General features: G+C 33.0%; 1 protein-coding gene across 2 annotated transcripts in view; it reads left to right on the plus strand.

The window, feature by feature from the left end:
• Positions 1-16,272, plus strand: part of LOC145293212 (CD9 antigen-like) — a 388,541-nt gene that overhangs the window by 118,031 nt on the left and 254,238 nt on the right. The window lies entirely within an intron of this gene.

Below are 16,272 nucleotides of genomic sequence, written 5' to 3' on the forward strand. Positions count from 1 at the left end.
TTAGCTATCAGATAAGTACTATATTTAAACACTTATGTGTTAGTTACAACATCGAATTCGACAATTCTTTATGATAAAATCGTGCAGGCATCTTATCTAGATTTTAATGTCATGTGATTCAAGCAAGGACGCTCGTTACATTTCAATGTTTTATGGTTATTAAGATATTACTAAATCAAGATTTAGGGCCGTCCCTAACTAAAGGTTTGATTTTCTTCAATACGCACGTGTGTGTGTGTGTGGGGGGTGATTTTTAAATTCTATCCGTTCGTTTGACGAATTAATCAAATTGGTCAATTAGTTAAAGCTCCTTCCATGTTTACTAGACAAGAAAACACCAGTTGACCAACGTAAATTACTATTGCAACTAGAATTGAAACGTACTAATTTCAAGGTTAAGTAGTTGCTTCAGTTGGTCTCGGAGGATTTACACGGGCCGTCGTTGTTCGGAAAGTAAGGGTTTTAAGCGATGACTTCCAGCTGTTACTGTTTGGGAAAGGTTAGTTATTGAATATATTTCAGTTTTCGCATCAGAATTACTATTCTAATCTCTCTTTTTTTTTTTTTTTTTTTTTTTTTTTTTTTTTTTAAACATTTGTTTTCATGAAGTTTTGTTTCCCTATATATGGTAATCTGAAGAAAAAAAAAATATATGTACTAAAATGTTTCTCGGGTTTTGGGATTAAAATAACTTCCATGAATTAGCTATTTACAATTAACTCACAAAGTGACCGATTCCTTACTAAGTGTTTTTTTATCACTTTCACTTAGCTGCACTATTTCGCCCTTCCGGGTCGCAATGTATCCGTATAACACTTATCGTTAGTTTTTTATTTTTTATTTTTTTTTTGCAAGTGGTTTTCTGGGGCGATTTCCATAGTGTCTTCAAAATTTACCTTTTCTTTTGATTACATTTTTTTTTTTGTGGAGGGATACTTTTTGTTTGTCGTTACTTTCGTTTCATATGAGCGAATAGATAGCTGTGCCGAAGGGATCTTATTTGAGCTTTAAATCCTATTTTTATGTACTTTGAATATTTGGTCAAGATTTACTTGTAGAAGAAAGTATCCTCATACCAGGTTGTCTTTTTACAAAGAGATTAATTTTATTGTAGGATGAAGTATCCTCATGTCAGTATCATGTACAGAAATTGAATACACTCGAGGATGTTGTCTAATTGGTAATTCAAACTTTTCTTTTGAATATTTGATCAATGCTTACTTGCAGGATGAAGTATTCTCATATTGTGTGTGTGTGTGTGTGTGTGTGTGTGTGTGTGATGTTAATATCTCAATGTATGCAAATATTTCTCAAAGTTGGCTGATATTTTCGTTAATAAGTTTTTCTACGTTTTGAATTAAAATATCTGTTAGTGTTGGGACGATTACTTGGAAATCGAAAAATTGAAACTATTTGGAATATCCGATGATTTGTGCCTATTTTTCCATGCCAAAAATGATTCTTTTAAAAAGTTTTCAAACTTTCCACTGCTGATACTAATGATAATATTTTAAACTACCGATAAAACAATAATCATGGACTAGAAGGACCTGTGGAAATTCCACAGGAGACTCCTTCGTATGTAATATACTGATGTTGGCATTCTGTAGATGTTCAGTGTAAATGGAGACGTTCTGATATTATTGTAGCTTTTTTGTTAAAACTGCAAAAGTATTTATCTAAGTTAGCAGGGACACCCGGTAAAGTCTGGTCGTAAAGTACGCTTAAATATACTTTAATCCTTGCAGATTTCATATATATTATAGAGTTAATGTTCTATCGATTTTTATATATTATAAAGTTGTGATTTCAAAAATAGAAAATATATCTATATGACTTGGGTGCATCAGCTTGAATCGAAACCAAAATAAAAACTTATGAAAAAAAGATGTGTGTGTGTATATATATATATATATATATATATATATCGTGTAGCTGAAACAAAAATGTAACTGAACAGAAAAAAAACAGTAATAAAAAAGAAAACTATATATATATATATATATCGTGTAGCTGAAACAAAAATGTAACTGAACAGAAAAAAAACAGTAATAAAAAAGAAAACTATATATATATATATATATATATATATATATATATATATATAGCTTGAGTTTCATCAACCAAAACTTATAAAGAATTCTTGATAAAATTATTTATAAAATAAATGACTTGAGTGCCATCAGCTTTAATCAAAACCAAAACTTATGAAGAATTCATGGTAAAATTATTACAAGAAATTGAAGTACATAACAATTAAATGACCCGGATGTAAGCGCAACACAGAAAATAACACACACTATCGTATTAATATATAGATTACTTTTACTTGCAAAAATATTACTTGGGTTTTTATAGTAATCTGAGAATAAAAAAATACAACTATAACTAGATATTTAGTTTTTGATATATATTTTTTTTAAGACTCAGAATCCGGGGAATTTAGAATAGAATCATTAATTGTATTGGAAACAGGGGAAAAAATACTAAAATCGTCCCATCACTAATCTCTACTTACATATAAAAAGCATGTGTGTATGTATGTGTGCACACACAAGAGTTCGTTCCTTATGGACTCCAAAACTGCTGGATCGATTTTTTTTTTTTTTTTTTTAAATTTAATTTCACACAAATGTTCTTTGTGTCTGGGAGTGTTCTTATATAGGTCTTGTATCGTAATACCTCTGATAAGTATCAATAATCAAAAAATTCCAATTAAAGAAGGAACAGTCCATTTTGGACCAGAACATCACAAATGCATTTTAGGGGTTTTATAACCGCACAAGCAGAAGGCGCCGATGTATAAAATCAACTGTAGTTTTTATTTTTTTATTTTTTTTTTTTTTGATAAAATAAGGGTGCATTCAAGATGAATGTTTCTGCTTAGAGCACTGGTGAATCATGATGTAAATATAATTTCGTTCAGCTCTAACAATATTTGAAACGGTTTATTTTTTTGTCGTAATTGACATCTCAAAAATTTATTTGTGAAATATAAAATATAATTGAAAACGGATATTGACTCTATTTTCTAACTTTCCCAGTGCTATCAGATCAGGCCGTGTGAAGGTATCGCCTTCTTGATTAAAATACACCAAACTTTGTTTTTCCTTTACAAAACTCAATTCTGTTCTGTTCTGCAAAAGCCCAATACAATTTTTTTTTCTACAAAACAACCAAACCAAATATCATGAATAAATATTTGAATATATAAAGAATTTGGAGTATAAAAACTTTTTACCAAAATGACTGGATTCGGTATGAGATAAAGTAAAAAAAAAAAATTTGATGTTCCTTAAAAACAATCAAACCAAACTTATCGCTCCATCTATCCAGTACGGCCGTAGCCAAGATTGAACTTACTACAGGAGTTTATTTATAGTGTAATTCAAATCTTGTTGATTGTTGAATACTTGATGCTTTGACAGGGTATTTTTTATCGTGACTCCATTACGAGATGGGTTGCCCACCATGGCTTAAGAGTCTCATCTACTCTCGAGAGAAGGATAGACCGCACCAGTTTCTCAACCTGGTATTATCTCTAGAATGGTAAAAAATTTCCAATTGATGTTTCAATGTTTTTATTGGACCTTGTAGTTCATTCCTGTTCATCCGTTTGCACTTTTCTTAATAACCATGCCTTGGATTTTAGGTAAAAAAAAAAAAAAAAAAATGCACAAACATTAGTCATGGTGAAAGTAAATTTTTGCCAGAACAGATTTTCTGGGATAACTCTAGTTGATCTCTTTAGGAGGCATTATATGGGTAAAATTGCCCCCAAATCGTTCGTTGGTTCGTTTGTTCGCACTTTCTCGATAACCACTCCTTGAATTTTTTTTTTAAATTTGCACAAACATTAGTCATGGTGAAAGGAAATTTTTCATTTGTAGAGAACCCTGATGCTCGGCTTGTTTCTATTTGAGCAAGCACTTTCAAGTATTTGTATATGAAAATACAATAACTGTTGCTTCTACAATGGTAATGCTTTCAGCAAAGCCGTCATCAAATGATGATTTTAGGTTCATGCATGGTTTCAGCACCAAGATATCATTTACATTAGCTGAGAACGCCTCAGCAATATCGGACGATATTTATTTTTTGTCATAACCATGGCTATGACAAGAGAATATTCTTTTCATTATTTTGACTCTCGAGTATATATCAGTTAATATCTTATATGTTTTTAGATCCTGATTTAGTTCTCAATTAACTGTGTCTAACTGTATCGGATATATACTCCAGAGTCAAAACTATAAGAATATTCTCTTGTCACAGCCCTAGTTATGACTAGGGCTGTGACAACAGCATATTCTTTTCATTGTTTTGACTCTTAAGTATATATCTGTTAATATCTTATGTTTTTATATAGACTGATGTGGTTCTCGGTTGACCGTCTTACTGTGTCGGATATATACTTGAGTCAAAACAATGAAAAGAATATTCTGTTGTCACAGCCCTAGTCATCTTGAAAACTTAATTGTGAACAGCAGGCATTAACTCTATTTTCTGTCTCTGGATTTAACGTTTCTGAATTTTTGAGATGAGGATTGATTATTTGTATTATTTGGATTCTTCAGACTACTCTTCTCATCTTGAGTGATATTTTCGAAACATTTCGGTCGATGTAACCGTCTCCTGAATATTGACGGTTTTATCCTCAGTGTAGAGTGACTGAAAGTACAATTGTGAATTCTTTGAGACCGCTACCCAGTCATGACTGACAGAACAAGAGCATGCTACCCTTCCCGTGAAGTAAATAAAGGCTTCTGTTCGAAATTCCATGCAGATTTCAGAGTTCAGCAGAAAGATTCCGAAGTTCGCCAAGATAAACTTGAAGAAGGTCGGGGGTTACATCGACTGAAACGTTGTGAAATTGGCACTCAAGATGCAAACGGTTGTCCAAAGAATCCAAATACGAATCTCTGGATGTACTTTTAAATTATCTATCACCCAACCTATCACAGTTTTTCTAGTATTATACTATATTATTATATGGTATATATACTATATTATTATATACTATATTATATGGTATATATACTATTATATACTATATGGTATATATACTATTATATACTATATGGTATATATACTATTATATACTATATGGTATATATACTATTATATACTATATGGTATACATACTATTATATACTATATGGTATACATACTATTATATACTATATGGTATACATACTATTATATACTATATGGTATACATACTATTATATACTATATGGTATACATACTATTATATACTATATGGTATACATACTATTATATACTATATGGTATACATACTATTATATACTATATTATTATATGGTATACATACTATTATATACTATATGGTGTACATACTATTATATACTATATGGTGTACATACTATTATATATATGGTGTACATACTATTATATACTATATGGTGTACATACTATTATATATTATTATATGGTGTACATACTATTATATATTATTATATGGTGTACATACTATTATATATTATTATATGGTGTGCATACTATTATATATTATTATATGGTATACATACTATTATATATTATTATATGGTATACATACTATTATATATTATTATATGGTATACATACTATTATATATTATTATATGGTATACATACTATTATATATTATTATATGGTATACATACTATTATATATTATTATATGGTATATATACTATTATATATTATTATATGGTATATATACTATTATATATTATTATATGGTATATATACTATTATATATTATTATATGGTATATATACTATTATACCGAATTTTCCAGTATATACTATATAAACTATACTAATTTTCATGAATCACAACGTTGCATTAAGTATTTTGAAGTTTTGTGTTGTGCAATTCTCTGCGAATAAGCAAATACGATTTGCAAGCTCACTATGAAACTAAAATCATAAACTTTTGTGAAACCGACACTTTTTAATTCCAAAAACATCTCTTTCTGGAATTTAATCAAATCTTGTATACTGATGCATGCTATGTCATGAGTTGCATATTGCGACAAATGTGTATTGGCACTCGGAGAGTAAAAGGTAGAACCACTATTGAGCACCTAATTAAGCTCTTATGGATTTTATAGGTTTTGCCATTGCACTTCACTTTAATTGTATGCTCTGAGGATGGTTCTAAGTAGAATAGAAAATACTGAAACATTTTAAACTTATTTGAATTGTGTGTGTGTGTGTATAATATATATATATATATATACTAGCAAAGGTGCCCGTCGTTGACTGGGTTCAAAAACAGCCAACAGAAAATGGACTCTGATTTATGAAAGTATGATAGGTTATGAAAAGGAAGGGTTGTAAAGAGATAGCTTCAAATTTAGGGGTATCAAAACCAAAGCAAAATAAGGATGGTTCTAAGTAGAATAGAAAGAACTGAAACATTTTAAACTTATTTGAATTGTGTGTGTATAATATATATATATATATATATATATATATATATATATATATATAGGGCTCTACAGACGAATTTATCTTTAGTTGACCTTTGGCAACTAAATATTTTCGTTTACTAGCCGAATACAAAAGTTACTAGCCAAACCCACATAATTTTTAGAATATGACATCTTCGTTCTGTGATGAGTATGTACATCAAAGATTTTTCTGTATATTTTTAATAAGTGTAATTCTAAATATACAATAAATTTTATGTTGATACTTGAAGGTATAAATATTCTAATTTCTTCAGATATTTTTTTTTAACAGCCTTCGTTTAAAAAAAAAAAAAAAAGAGTATATTGTTCTATTAAACTTTTTTCTTTTTAAATAATTTAACTTTGTTTTATATATAAAAAAAAAGTTGAAAAGATATTTTTCACTCAGTAGTGAGGTTTGGAAGATTTTCAGTGAAAGAAATGCAATCGCCAAAAGATAAGTGTTTCATTATTTCTGGTCGCCACTTTGAAAAATCACTCGCAAATGCGACTGTTTCACTCACAATGTAGAGACCTGAGATATCTATTATACACTAGCAAAAGTACCCGTCGTTGACTGGGTTAAAAAAAACAGTCTACAGAAAATGGCATCTGATTTCTGAAAGTATGATAGGTTATGAAAAGGAAGGGTTGTAAAGAGATAGCTTCGAATTTGGGGGTATCAAAATGAAAGCAAAATATGATGAAAGTAAAAATAAAATGGATAAACCCCATGATTTATTATACCATACCTTTTCACACTGAAACACTTATCACAATATTTCTGTTGATCTATATTAAAAAACCTTGTTAAACTTTTTGACATACCTCCATTCTATGGAGGTCAGATGCGAACGAACACCCCATAATTTTATTGTACTACATTTCTTCAAACTGAAACACAATTATCAAAGTATACTTATGCAGATAGATATGAAAAGTCTTTATTAAAGTTTGTCCCTATTTCCATTCTATGGAGGCCAGGTGCGAACGCAGACCCCACAATTTTATTATACCATCCCTATTTAAGTTAAAACATACTTATCAAAGTATTATGTACATCTATATCAAAAACACTTGTAAACTTTTCTTTTTAATTTTTTTATTTCCATACTTTGTAGACCAGGCACGTACGCAGACCCCACAATTTTAATGAATCCTCATTATTGCCAGATCAAACATATCCATTCCTGTGTCTCGATACATCTTCTATCATTATATATCAGTTTTCTATAATAGTCAACCATATAGAAGCCTTTTCATGACCACACACACACACACACACACGTTCAGCTTTATATTATCTATCTATAAAAGTGAACGTGTGTGTGTCTATGTACATTTCCCTATGCAATAGCTCTGTCAATTTTTAGTCTACAGACTCGAAATTTGATATACAGGGTATTGAGATTTGGAAAAATCGATGTGATCGGTTTTCGGACAGAAATTCGGCGATTAAGGGGTCAAAGTTCAATGATTTGACCTTTAAGAACTCTACCAAACTCTTCCGAGAATTTTGGGTCTAAACACTTGAAATTTTAGATATAAGTTCCTTGGACATGGATCTAACTTAATAACTTGATTTGATCCCAAAACAATGAATTTTTAAGGGGTCATAATAGGGGTCAAATTTTAAAAAATTGACCGTGTTTTTTTTTTTTTGCTGAGCACCTGGGCAATGCGGGGCACCCATACTAGTATATATATATATATATATATATAAACTAGATAATCTATCCGGCGTTGTCCGGAAGTATTTACTGTTATTTTTGCCCCACCTAGCCTCATTATAAAACTGTCTTTTCATATGACGTCATCTGTGCACACATACACAGGCGGCAAAAAGAAAGCCCACACCTGTAATTTTTTCTAAAACTGCAACTTTAAACTAGATTTAATGTAACTGTTTAAACAAAGTATACCTCATTTGATTACCCTTTTATTATTTTACCTGTTCATATTTGACTTTTAATTGAAATAATCTATTCGGCGCTGTCTGTTAACGGTATACGTCATATATTACGTCATAGCAGATGATATATCTCCTATGACGTAATGTATGAAGTTTTCTTGCATTTAGGGACCTCAACAGTGAAAGGGGTCCTGATTATTTATAGTTCTGGGCTTATCTGATCTTTCATTAATTATTCGTTTCCATATTTGAGCTCTATTTTGTAGCTTAGCACTTGTGCTGATTCGTTAAGTCTCCTGCTATTCCAATGTGTTTTTATTTGCATGTCGCTGAACCATGTGATCATACAAGTTTCCCCATTGGTTAATCGTTCATTTTGTAGCCTCATCTGATCATAGCACTTTTGATCGCTCCGTTCCTGTTTCAGGTGGTTCAGTAATTTTCAATGGAGCCAGCAAACTTCTGAACCGGGAGGAAGACCTGATAAGGGAAGATTCCCATGTTAGTAAGAAGGGGAATATAATTTAGTTCAGTTTCCCTTTTTGTCTTCAGCTGTTTCCTTTTTTTTTGTCTTTTCCCTTTTTTTTGTCTTTTCCCTTTTTTTTGTCTTTTCCCTTTTTTTTGTCTTTTCCCTTTTTTTTGTCTTTTCCCTTTTTTTTGTCTTTTCCCTTTTTTTTGTCTTTTCCCTTTTTTTTGTCTTTTCCCTTTTTTTTGTCTTTTTCCTTTTTTTTGTCTTTTCCCTTTTTTTTGTCTTTTCCCTTTTTTTTGTCTTTTCCCTTTTTTTGTCTTTTCCCTTTTTTTGTCTTTTCCCTTTTTTTGTCTTTTCCCTTTTTTTGTCTTTTCCCTTTTTTTGTCTTTTCCCTTTTTTTTGTCTTTTCCCTTTTTTGTCTTTTCCCTTTTTTTTGTCTTTTCCCTTTTTTTTGTCTTTTCCCTTTTTTTGTCTTTTCCCTTTTTTTTTGTCTTTTCCCTTTTTTTTGTCTTTTCCCTTTTTTTGTCTTTTCCCTTTTTTTTGTCTTTTCCCTTTTTTTTGTCTTTTCCCTTTTTTTTGTCTTTTCCCTTTTTTTTGTCTTTTCCCTTTTTTTTGTCTTTTCCCTTTTTTTTGTCTTTTCCCTTTTTTTTGTCTTTTCCCTTTTTTTTGTCTTTTCCCTTTTTTTTGTCTTTTCCCTTTTTTTGTCTTTTCCCTTTTTTTTTGTCTTTTCCCTTTTTTTTTGTCTTTTCCCTTTTTTTTTTGTCTTTTCCCTTTTTTTTTTGTCTTTTCCCTTTTTTTTTTGTCTTTTCCCTTTTTTTTTGTCTTTTCCCTTTTTTTTGTCTTTTCCCTTTTTTTTGTCTTTTCCCTTTTTTTTTGTCTTTTCCCTTTTTTTTTTGTCTTTTCCCTTTTTTTTTTGTCTTTTCCCTTTTTTTGTCTTTTCCCTTTTTTTGTCTTTTCCCTTTTTTTTTGTCTTTTCCCTTTTTTTTTTGTCTTTTCCCTTTTTTTTTTGTCTTTTCCCTTTTTTTTTTTGTCTTTTCCCTTTTTTTTTTTGTCTTTTCCCTTTTTTTTTTTGTCTTTTCCCTTTTTTTTTTGTCTTTTCCCTTTTTTTTTTTGTCTTTTCCCTTTTTTTTTTTGTCTTTTCCCTTTTTTTTTTTGTCTTTTCCCTTTTGTCTTTTTCCGTCTCTTTTTCTTTTTTTCATTCTTTCTCCTTTTCTTTCTTTCTTCCTTTGATTCTGTTTTTCCTGTTAGAACATGTTTTCCATTTCTATAAAAATGATTATTTTCAGTCTAAGATTTCTATCCGACAATAGCAGCCTATTGTGTCTGCACCCACCTTTCCTGTTTTGCATTAGCTTCACAATCCTTTTTTTTTTCTCTTGACACCCACTCTCACTTCTTTTCATTTGTTTCCATGTCGTTGACCATTCGTTGCTAATCTTTGATCCATCTTTTATCTATTCACTTTCATAATTTTTTTTATCATTCTTGCTTCTTTGAAGTCCGTTTCTTTAGTTTCATCCTGTCAAGTCTTTGTGATCTGCCACACTTCAGTTTTAAATAACTTTTTGATCGCTAAAAGTGCAATAGATTTGATCGATGCAATAGATTTGATCGAGAAAAAAAAATGGGTTATTCGGCAATAACCCATTTTTTTTTCTGTTCAACATTTCTTGATAATGATGTGACCACAATCAGCCCCCATAGCTGTTCATTTAACTCACAAAAATATGCCCTCCCACCCCCGACTGTATATTTTTGTCAGTGTAGATATAAACATGTGCAATGCTGCATGTCTAGTAGAGTGCATAGTTGCAACGTATGTGAACGACAAGCCTGCAGCGGGGAAAACTATTCAAGTAGGGTAAGAGAAACCACCCAAGAAATTACTAACGTTTTTTAAATTTATGTTGTTCCTGCTATATAATCGTGTCTGTGTGCGTCTTGCTCTATCATGTATATGTAGGCGTTCTTTTAAATCTTGTAGTGGATCTTGTGATCACGTCAAGCTCGACTGCATCTATTCCCATTCAATTACAAACAAATCTTATATCTACAGTTTATTACATTTATACAGTCTGGCGTGTATACACACGGTCGAGCTCTTCTAAGAACCCTAAAGTTGTGTATCTACTTGCTGTATTATTCCTAGTAGTTCTTAACTCTGTGTACATGCATACGTGTTAAGAGTTCACCATACCTTTGTTTTTATCATCCTTTGTCTTCTGCGGGGCGATTCTTCCCATCACTGGTCGATGATCTGTAAAGAAACATTCAAGGCGAAAACACTACGCCAATTTTCTGGCAAGGAAGTCTTTAATCATCTATAAATGAACCAGGGATCTCTTGCATTGCTAACTTAAGCTTTCTTGCGTTTTCGTCGACACATCTTTATCTAACCCTTCTGGTCTTGAAACTAATTCTATCTCTGATCAAGTCCGACTGACTACCAAGCTTCGACTGCCTACCCAAATATCCTATGTGCATTTCTCTTTATATCAGGATGTATGTGTGGAATTTGTAATTTTCGTTAACCAGCCTACTCCTAAAATGCACCGACCCACTTTCTAGCAATGCAGGTACACGTTTTGTCAATGGAGGTCACTGAGTTTAATATGTGCCACCTGCAACCCCTTTGACCTCTTTATACTTGCGCAACACACATAAGTTTGGTTCAAATCAGTACCGTATTAATGACACAACATATTCCATATGAGATTCCATGATGTGATTATTACATTCTTGAGATTTTCGAAAAGTAATGTTTATATCAGATAGTGAACCTCATGGGCAGTCTATTTTTTTATGTCCGTAAATTAACAGCTGATAATATAGAGTGGTCTCGTTATGTGATTTGATACCCATATACATCCCAACAATTTGCAATTGTATTTTTGGTTGCTCGTACTGACTACTTAGTAATATTCAGTTATAAAAAGTTATAATATACACGCTTTTGGAGGTTGAAGGTTCAATCCTCAATGAAGATTAGTCAAAATACAATTACGAATTACTTAGGATTTCTATCCAGTTATGGTTGATGGAACGAGAACATGCTATCCTTGCGTGGATTAAATAAACTGTTCCATTCCAAATTCTGCACATATTTTCCAAGTTCACCAAGATAGAACTGAAGAAATTCGGAGGTTACATTCAGCAAACCGTTGTGAAAATTACGCTCAAAATGAGAATAGTAGCCCGAAGAATTCAAATATGAATAATCAATCCTCATCTCCAAAATTGAAAAAAAAATTCAAAAACGTCTTCCCTCTCTGTCACAAACATCTATATATATATATATATATATATATATATATATGAAAGCGAAAATGTATGTATGTATGTTCGCTTTTTGCGTATGTCCGCTAAAGGATTTTTCTCGGCGGCTTCTCGAGGCTGTCGCACATTTTTAAAACTTTTTATATCATGTTGAAATCATATCTATGAGTTACGACCGGGATGGGAAGGGGGGTCGCCCGTCTATTTAATTTGCTCGGCTTTGAAACGTTAAATATTCAACATTTTGGGATCGCCGCATATTGGTTTGTTTTTCGGTATAAAATAAGCGAAACTTGATTCGAATCCCTGGCCCACGCCCAGTGGGCACCTTCGTGGCCTTTGGGCCAAGATCAAAGTGTAGTATCTGTTCCGACAGATACTGCAAGCAAAGACCAGATGTGGGGGAAACCCCACATACCTGACCTTTAACCAGCTCCCATTTCCCACCTCTCAGGAGCTGGTCCCCGTTTTCCCTTCCCCCCCCCTTCACTCCTCACATTAAAAATTGGCCTTGTGCCTAATTTGCTCGGTGGGGGAGCAAATAAATACCATCTGTTCCGGCAGATACTGCAAGCAAAGACCATATGTGGGGGCAACCCCACATATAAGACTTTGATTAATGTAGGGGCAACCCTTCATACCAATTGTCACTATCGAGCTCCTCTACTCCCCGGGGTGTTGGTCCTCATTTCCTCTTCACTCTTCACATTAAAAATCGGCCTTGTGCCTAATTTGCTTGGTAGGGTAGCAAATAAATACCCTGGTCCACGGCCAGTGGTCTCTAGAAAGTGATGTAACGTTTGGTCAATGTTGGCTTACCGTCGTCATATCAGACGGTTGCTTTCATTTTGAGACGAGACACTCCCCTAATAAACGGGGGAGCTGGTTTCTCCAAAGTTAGGTAAAAACAAACAAACCAGGTTATTGACCTCATTAATAACTGTCCCGCAGAAAATGTTAACTGCTGAATAGCTATTGCTTAGGTTGTCGTCATCGTAACACTCACACAAAATGTTAACTCTCCGACTTCCACTTGACATCATTAAGTGCGGGCATCTGTTGATTCTCTTACTTAAATAAATTCAAACATCATTCAGTAACTCATTCTGGCTGGCCGAGCCGTTAACGTGTCATGTTTTTTTTTCACATTTTATTTTCCAACTTCGCCTCAGGGCTTCGGGTTTGATCCTACTAACTTACCCCCCCCTTCCCCCCCCCCGGGTTTCTTTTTGATTTAAGAGCGCATACGCTTCGTAACACCTGGGCAACGTTGGGTAACCCTGCTAGTCTATATATATAAAAGGCAAAAGCGGCGCACGCATTTTTGTATGTCCAGCAAAGGCTTTTTTCGCCAGGGTTCTCCGGGGGTTACTATGTCTTAGAACCGTTTATATACCCCCTAGATAATAATATCTACGATTTGCGAAGGGGCGTTGTCTACATTTATTTTGATTGACTTTTATAAAATTTGTGTTGTATCGTGTGTTTGTTCGGCTTTTTAGTATAAAGTGAAACTTATGGAGCGAAGCAACTCCTCGGCTTACCCACCGAGGACGTCCAGAAAGCTAATCGGCTTTGATTAATGCAGTAAAAACCGTCATATCAGACAATTGCTTTTCATTTGGACACTCCCCTTTTTTATGGGGAGCTGGTTCCCCCCCAACAACTTGGGGGAACCAAATAAAAAAATAAACTACCTCGTAACAAAAGTTAGGTGCAGGATTTCATTTCCCTATGGCGTGATGTTTGACCTCATTAAGTTTACGCATATGTCACAGAGCTTTTTACTCGTTTGACTTTTTAATCGTTTAATTTCACTCATTCTCAGTTCTCTGCCTGCGTAGCGTGGTCGTAAGTTATCAGGCGATTGACCTCAAGGCTCTCAGTTCGTGCCTACCTATATACAAAAACTTTTTATCTTTTCCAAACACCGAGGCAACGCCGGGTACTCCCGCTAGTCATTTCTAAAATAGGAATCAAGAGTTACGAGGTTGGTGACAATAAAACTAAAATCTGCTTTCTACTCTAATTCCATTTGTTTTCTGCAAGGAGTAATCAAATTCCCTTTTTGAATCTTTGATATGACTCTAGTAAGTGTTGAACCTGTGTCTCGTGTCCCATTAAGTGAACGCTCTAGCCATTATGCCATATGGAATTCTACTGGTCATTGATGACGACAATAGACCAGATTTCAAGAATTCAAAGTATGTTTTGAATAGTTAATGGTCCCTTTTCTGTAACAGATTTTTGTTTGTAATAAACATTTTTGTTTGCTTGAAAGGCAAAAATATTTAATTTATCTCATTTTGTCCGACAGGAAATTTGTCACCATTGTCATGAATCGAATTAAACTGAATAGTTTTTCTGTTCAAAAGGAAAGCAAACCAACAAAATTGGGATTACTTTTGTGAAACGCATACAATGCTTTGCAAATTCACAACATGTGACTGTGAAATGGACTTTTTTTTTTTTTTTTTTTTTTAAGGCGCTACTTATCAAGGCCCAAAGGCCACTCGAGGATAAGGGTTAATGAATATGAGTTGATAGTGTAGTAATTGTTAATGGTTTGAATTGGGTAGAATTTGATTATTTATGGAAATAGCTCAACAAGAACTGGTTTACATTGAATTTGAAGGCTACCATGTTGTATTCAATCAGGAAGCAGGCCAGCGGAATAGTGTTCCATAGGTGGGCAATTCTGGAAAAGAAGCTTTGTTCATGGAATCTGTGTTTAGATTTAGGCACAGATAGTGGAGGAAATCGTTTATAGTAGTTGTAGCTAGTCGAGTGTTTTTGTGAAAGATGGCCAGGGAGAACTATAGATTGGAGTTCAGTCGAGCATTTGCCATGGAAATAATAATAGAGCAGAGGCAGGCTCACAGCGTCTCCTCTGTGGGAAAGGGGTTGCAAGGAAAAGAAAAGGGCATCACCTACTAGGTTTCAAAGCTGGTTTTGAACTCTATCAAAGCAGGATAGGGCATCTAGTGAGGAGCTAACTGAGTAGCTCAACCCATGCACATTCCAATATCAATAATAAGTGAAGGGACGATTTCAATATTTTTCTATATTCCCATAGAATGACTGATTGTTTTTTTCATTGTAAACTTTTTTTTTTTTTTTTAAATATAACATGTGTATATATTTTTGCAAACACCTAAACACATTTATGGGAGGTTGATTTATAGATTTTAGCTTTACTGGTAGTTAAATATCCATAAGTGTTTATCACTGTATCATTAATACGAAAATTAAGTTTTAAACAAAAACCATGAAAAGCAATAAAAAGGATCCTTTTTAGACATCAGAAAATTGGCACAAATTTTCAGGTTCCGATACTCCCAAAAGTTCCAGTTTTTCAATTTCCTGATTCTAATTTAAACATCCCAATGTGGATGACTATTTTTTTTTTTTTTTTTACACAGTGATCACCACTTATCAAGGCCCGGAAGCCACTCAGGGATAAGAGTTATTGCAAGTACATTACATTAGTGTGGATATTTGATGAATTGTTTACTTAAGGGGGCGGTTCATTAGGAATTTGTTAACGTTGGACTTGAAGACATCCAAGTTGTAGTCCGGTGGGAAGCAGGCAGACGGAACAGAGCCACACCAATGAGCTGTGGAACAGTCATGTGGATGACTATATATATATATTTTATAGGGAATCGGCACTTGTCAACGATCAGTCATGGTGGAACTTGGGGAGGACTAAATTATCTAATGGACAACTTGGTAGGAATTTATTCGCATTAGACTTGAAGACGACCATATTATAATTAATTGGAAATAGCACGGAAGGTTTTGGTTTGAGTAATCCCTTTTTTCATCTCAATCTTTCAGAAAGTCCATCACGTATTTCCGTCGAACTGTATGTAGGCTCCATATGTGTTTTTTTTTTTTGCTCTCTCTGTCTCTCTCTCTCTCTCTCTCTCTCTATATATATATATATATATATATATATATATATATATATATATAAATTTTTTTTTTTTTTGTCTGAAATGTGCGGTTTAAATACAGTTAGGTATTTCTGTATATTTGTATGTACAGAATTTACTCATAAAATAATGAGCCGATCATTATGAATTTTGGAACATAGCTGCTAGGCATAAGAGGTCCAAATTTGGGCTGTATTTACTTTAATTTAGTATTAC

This window comes from Euprymna scolopes, chromosome 14, assembly GCF_053919585.1.
Source record: "Euprymna scolopes isolate OS-2025 chromosome 14, ASM5391958v1, whole genome shotgun sequence".
Classification (NCBI taxonomy): Eukaryota; Metazoa; Mollusca; class Cephalopoda; order Sepiida; family Sepiolidae; genus Euprymna; species Euprymna scolopes.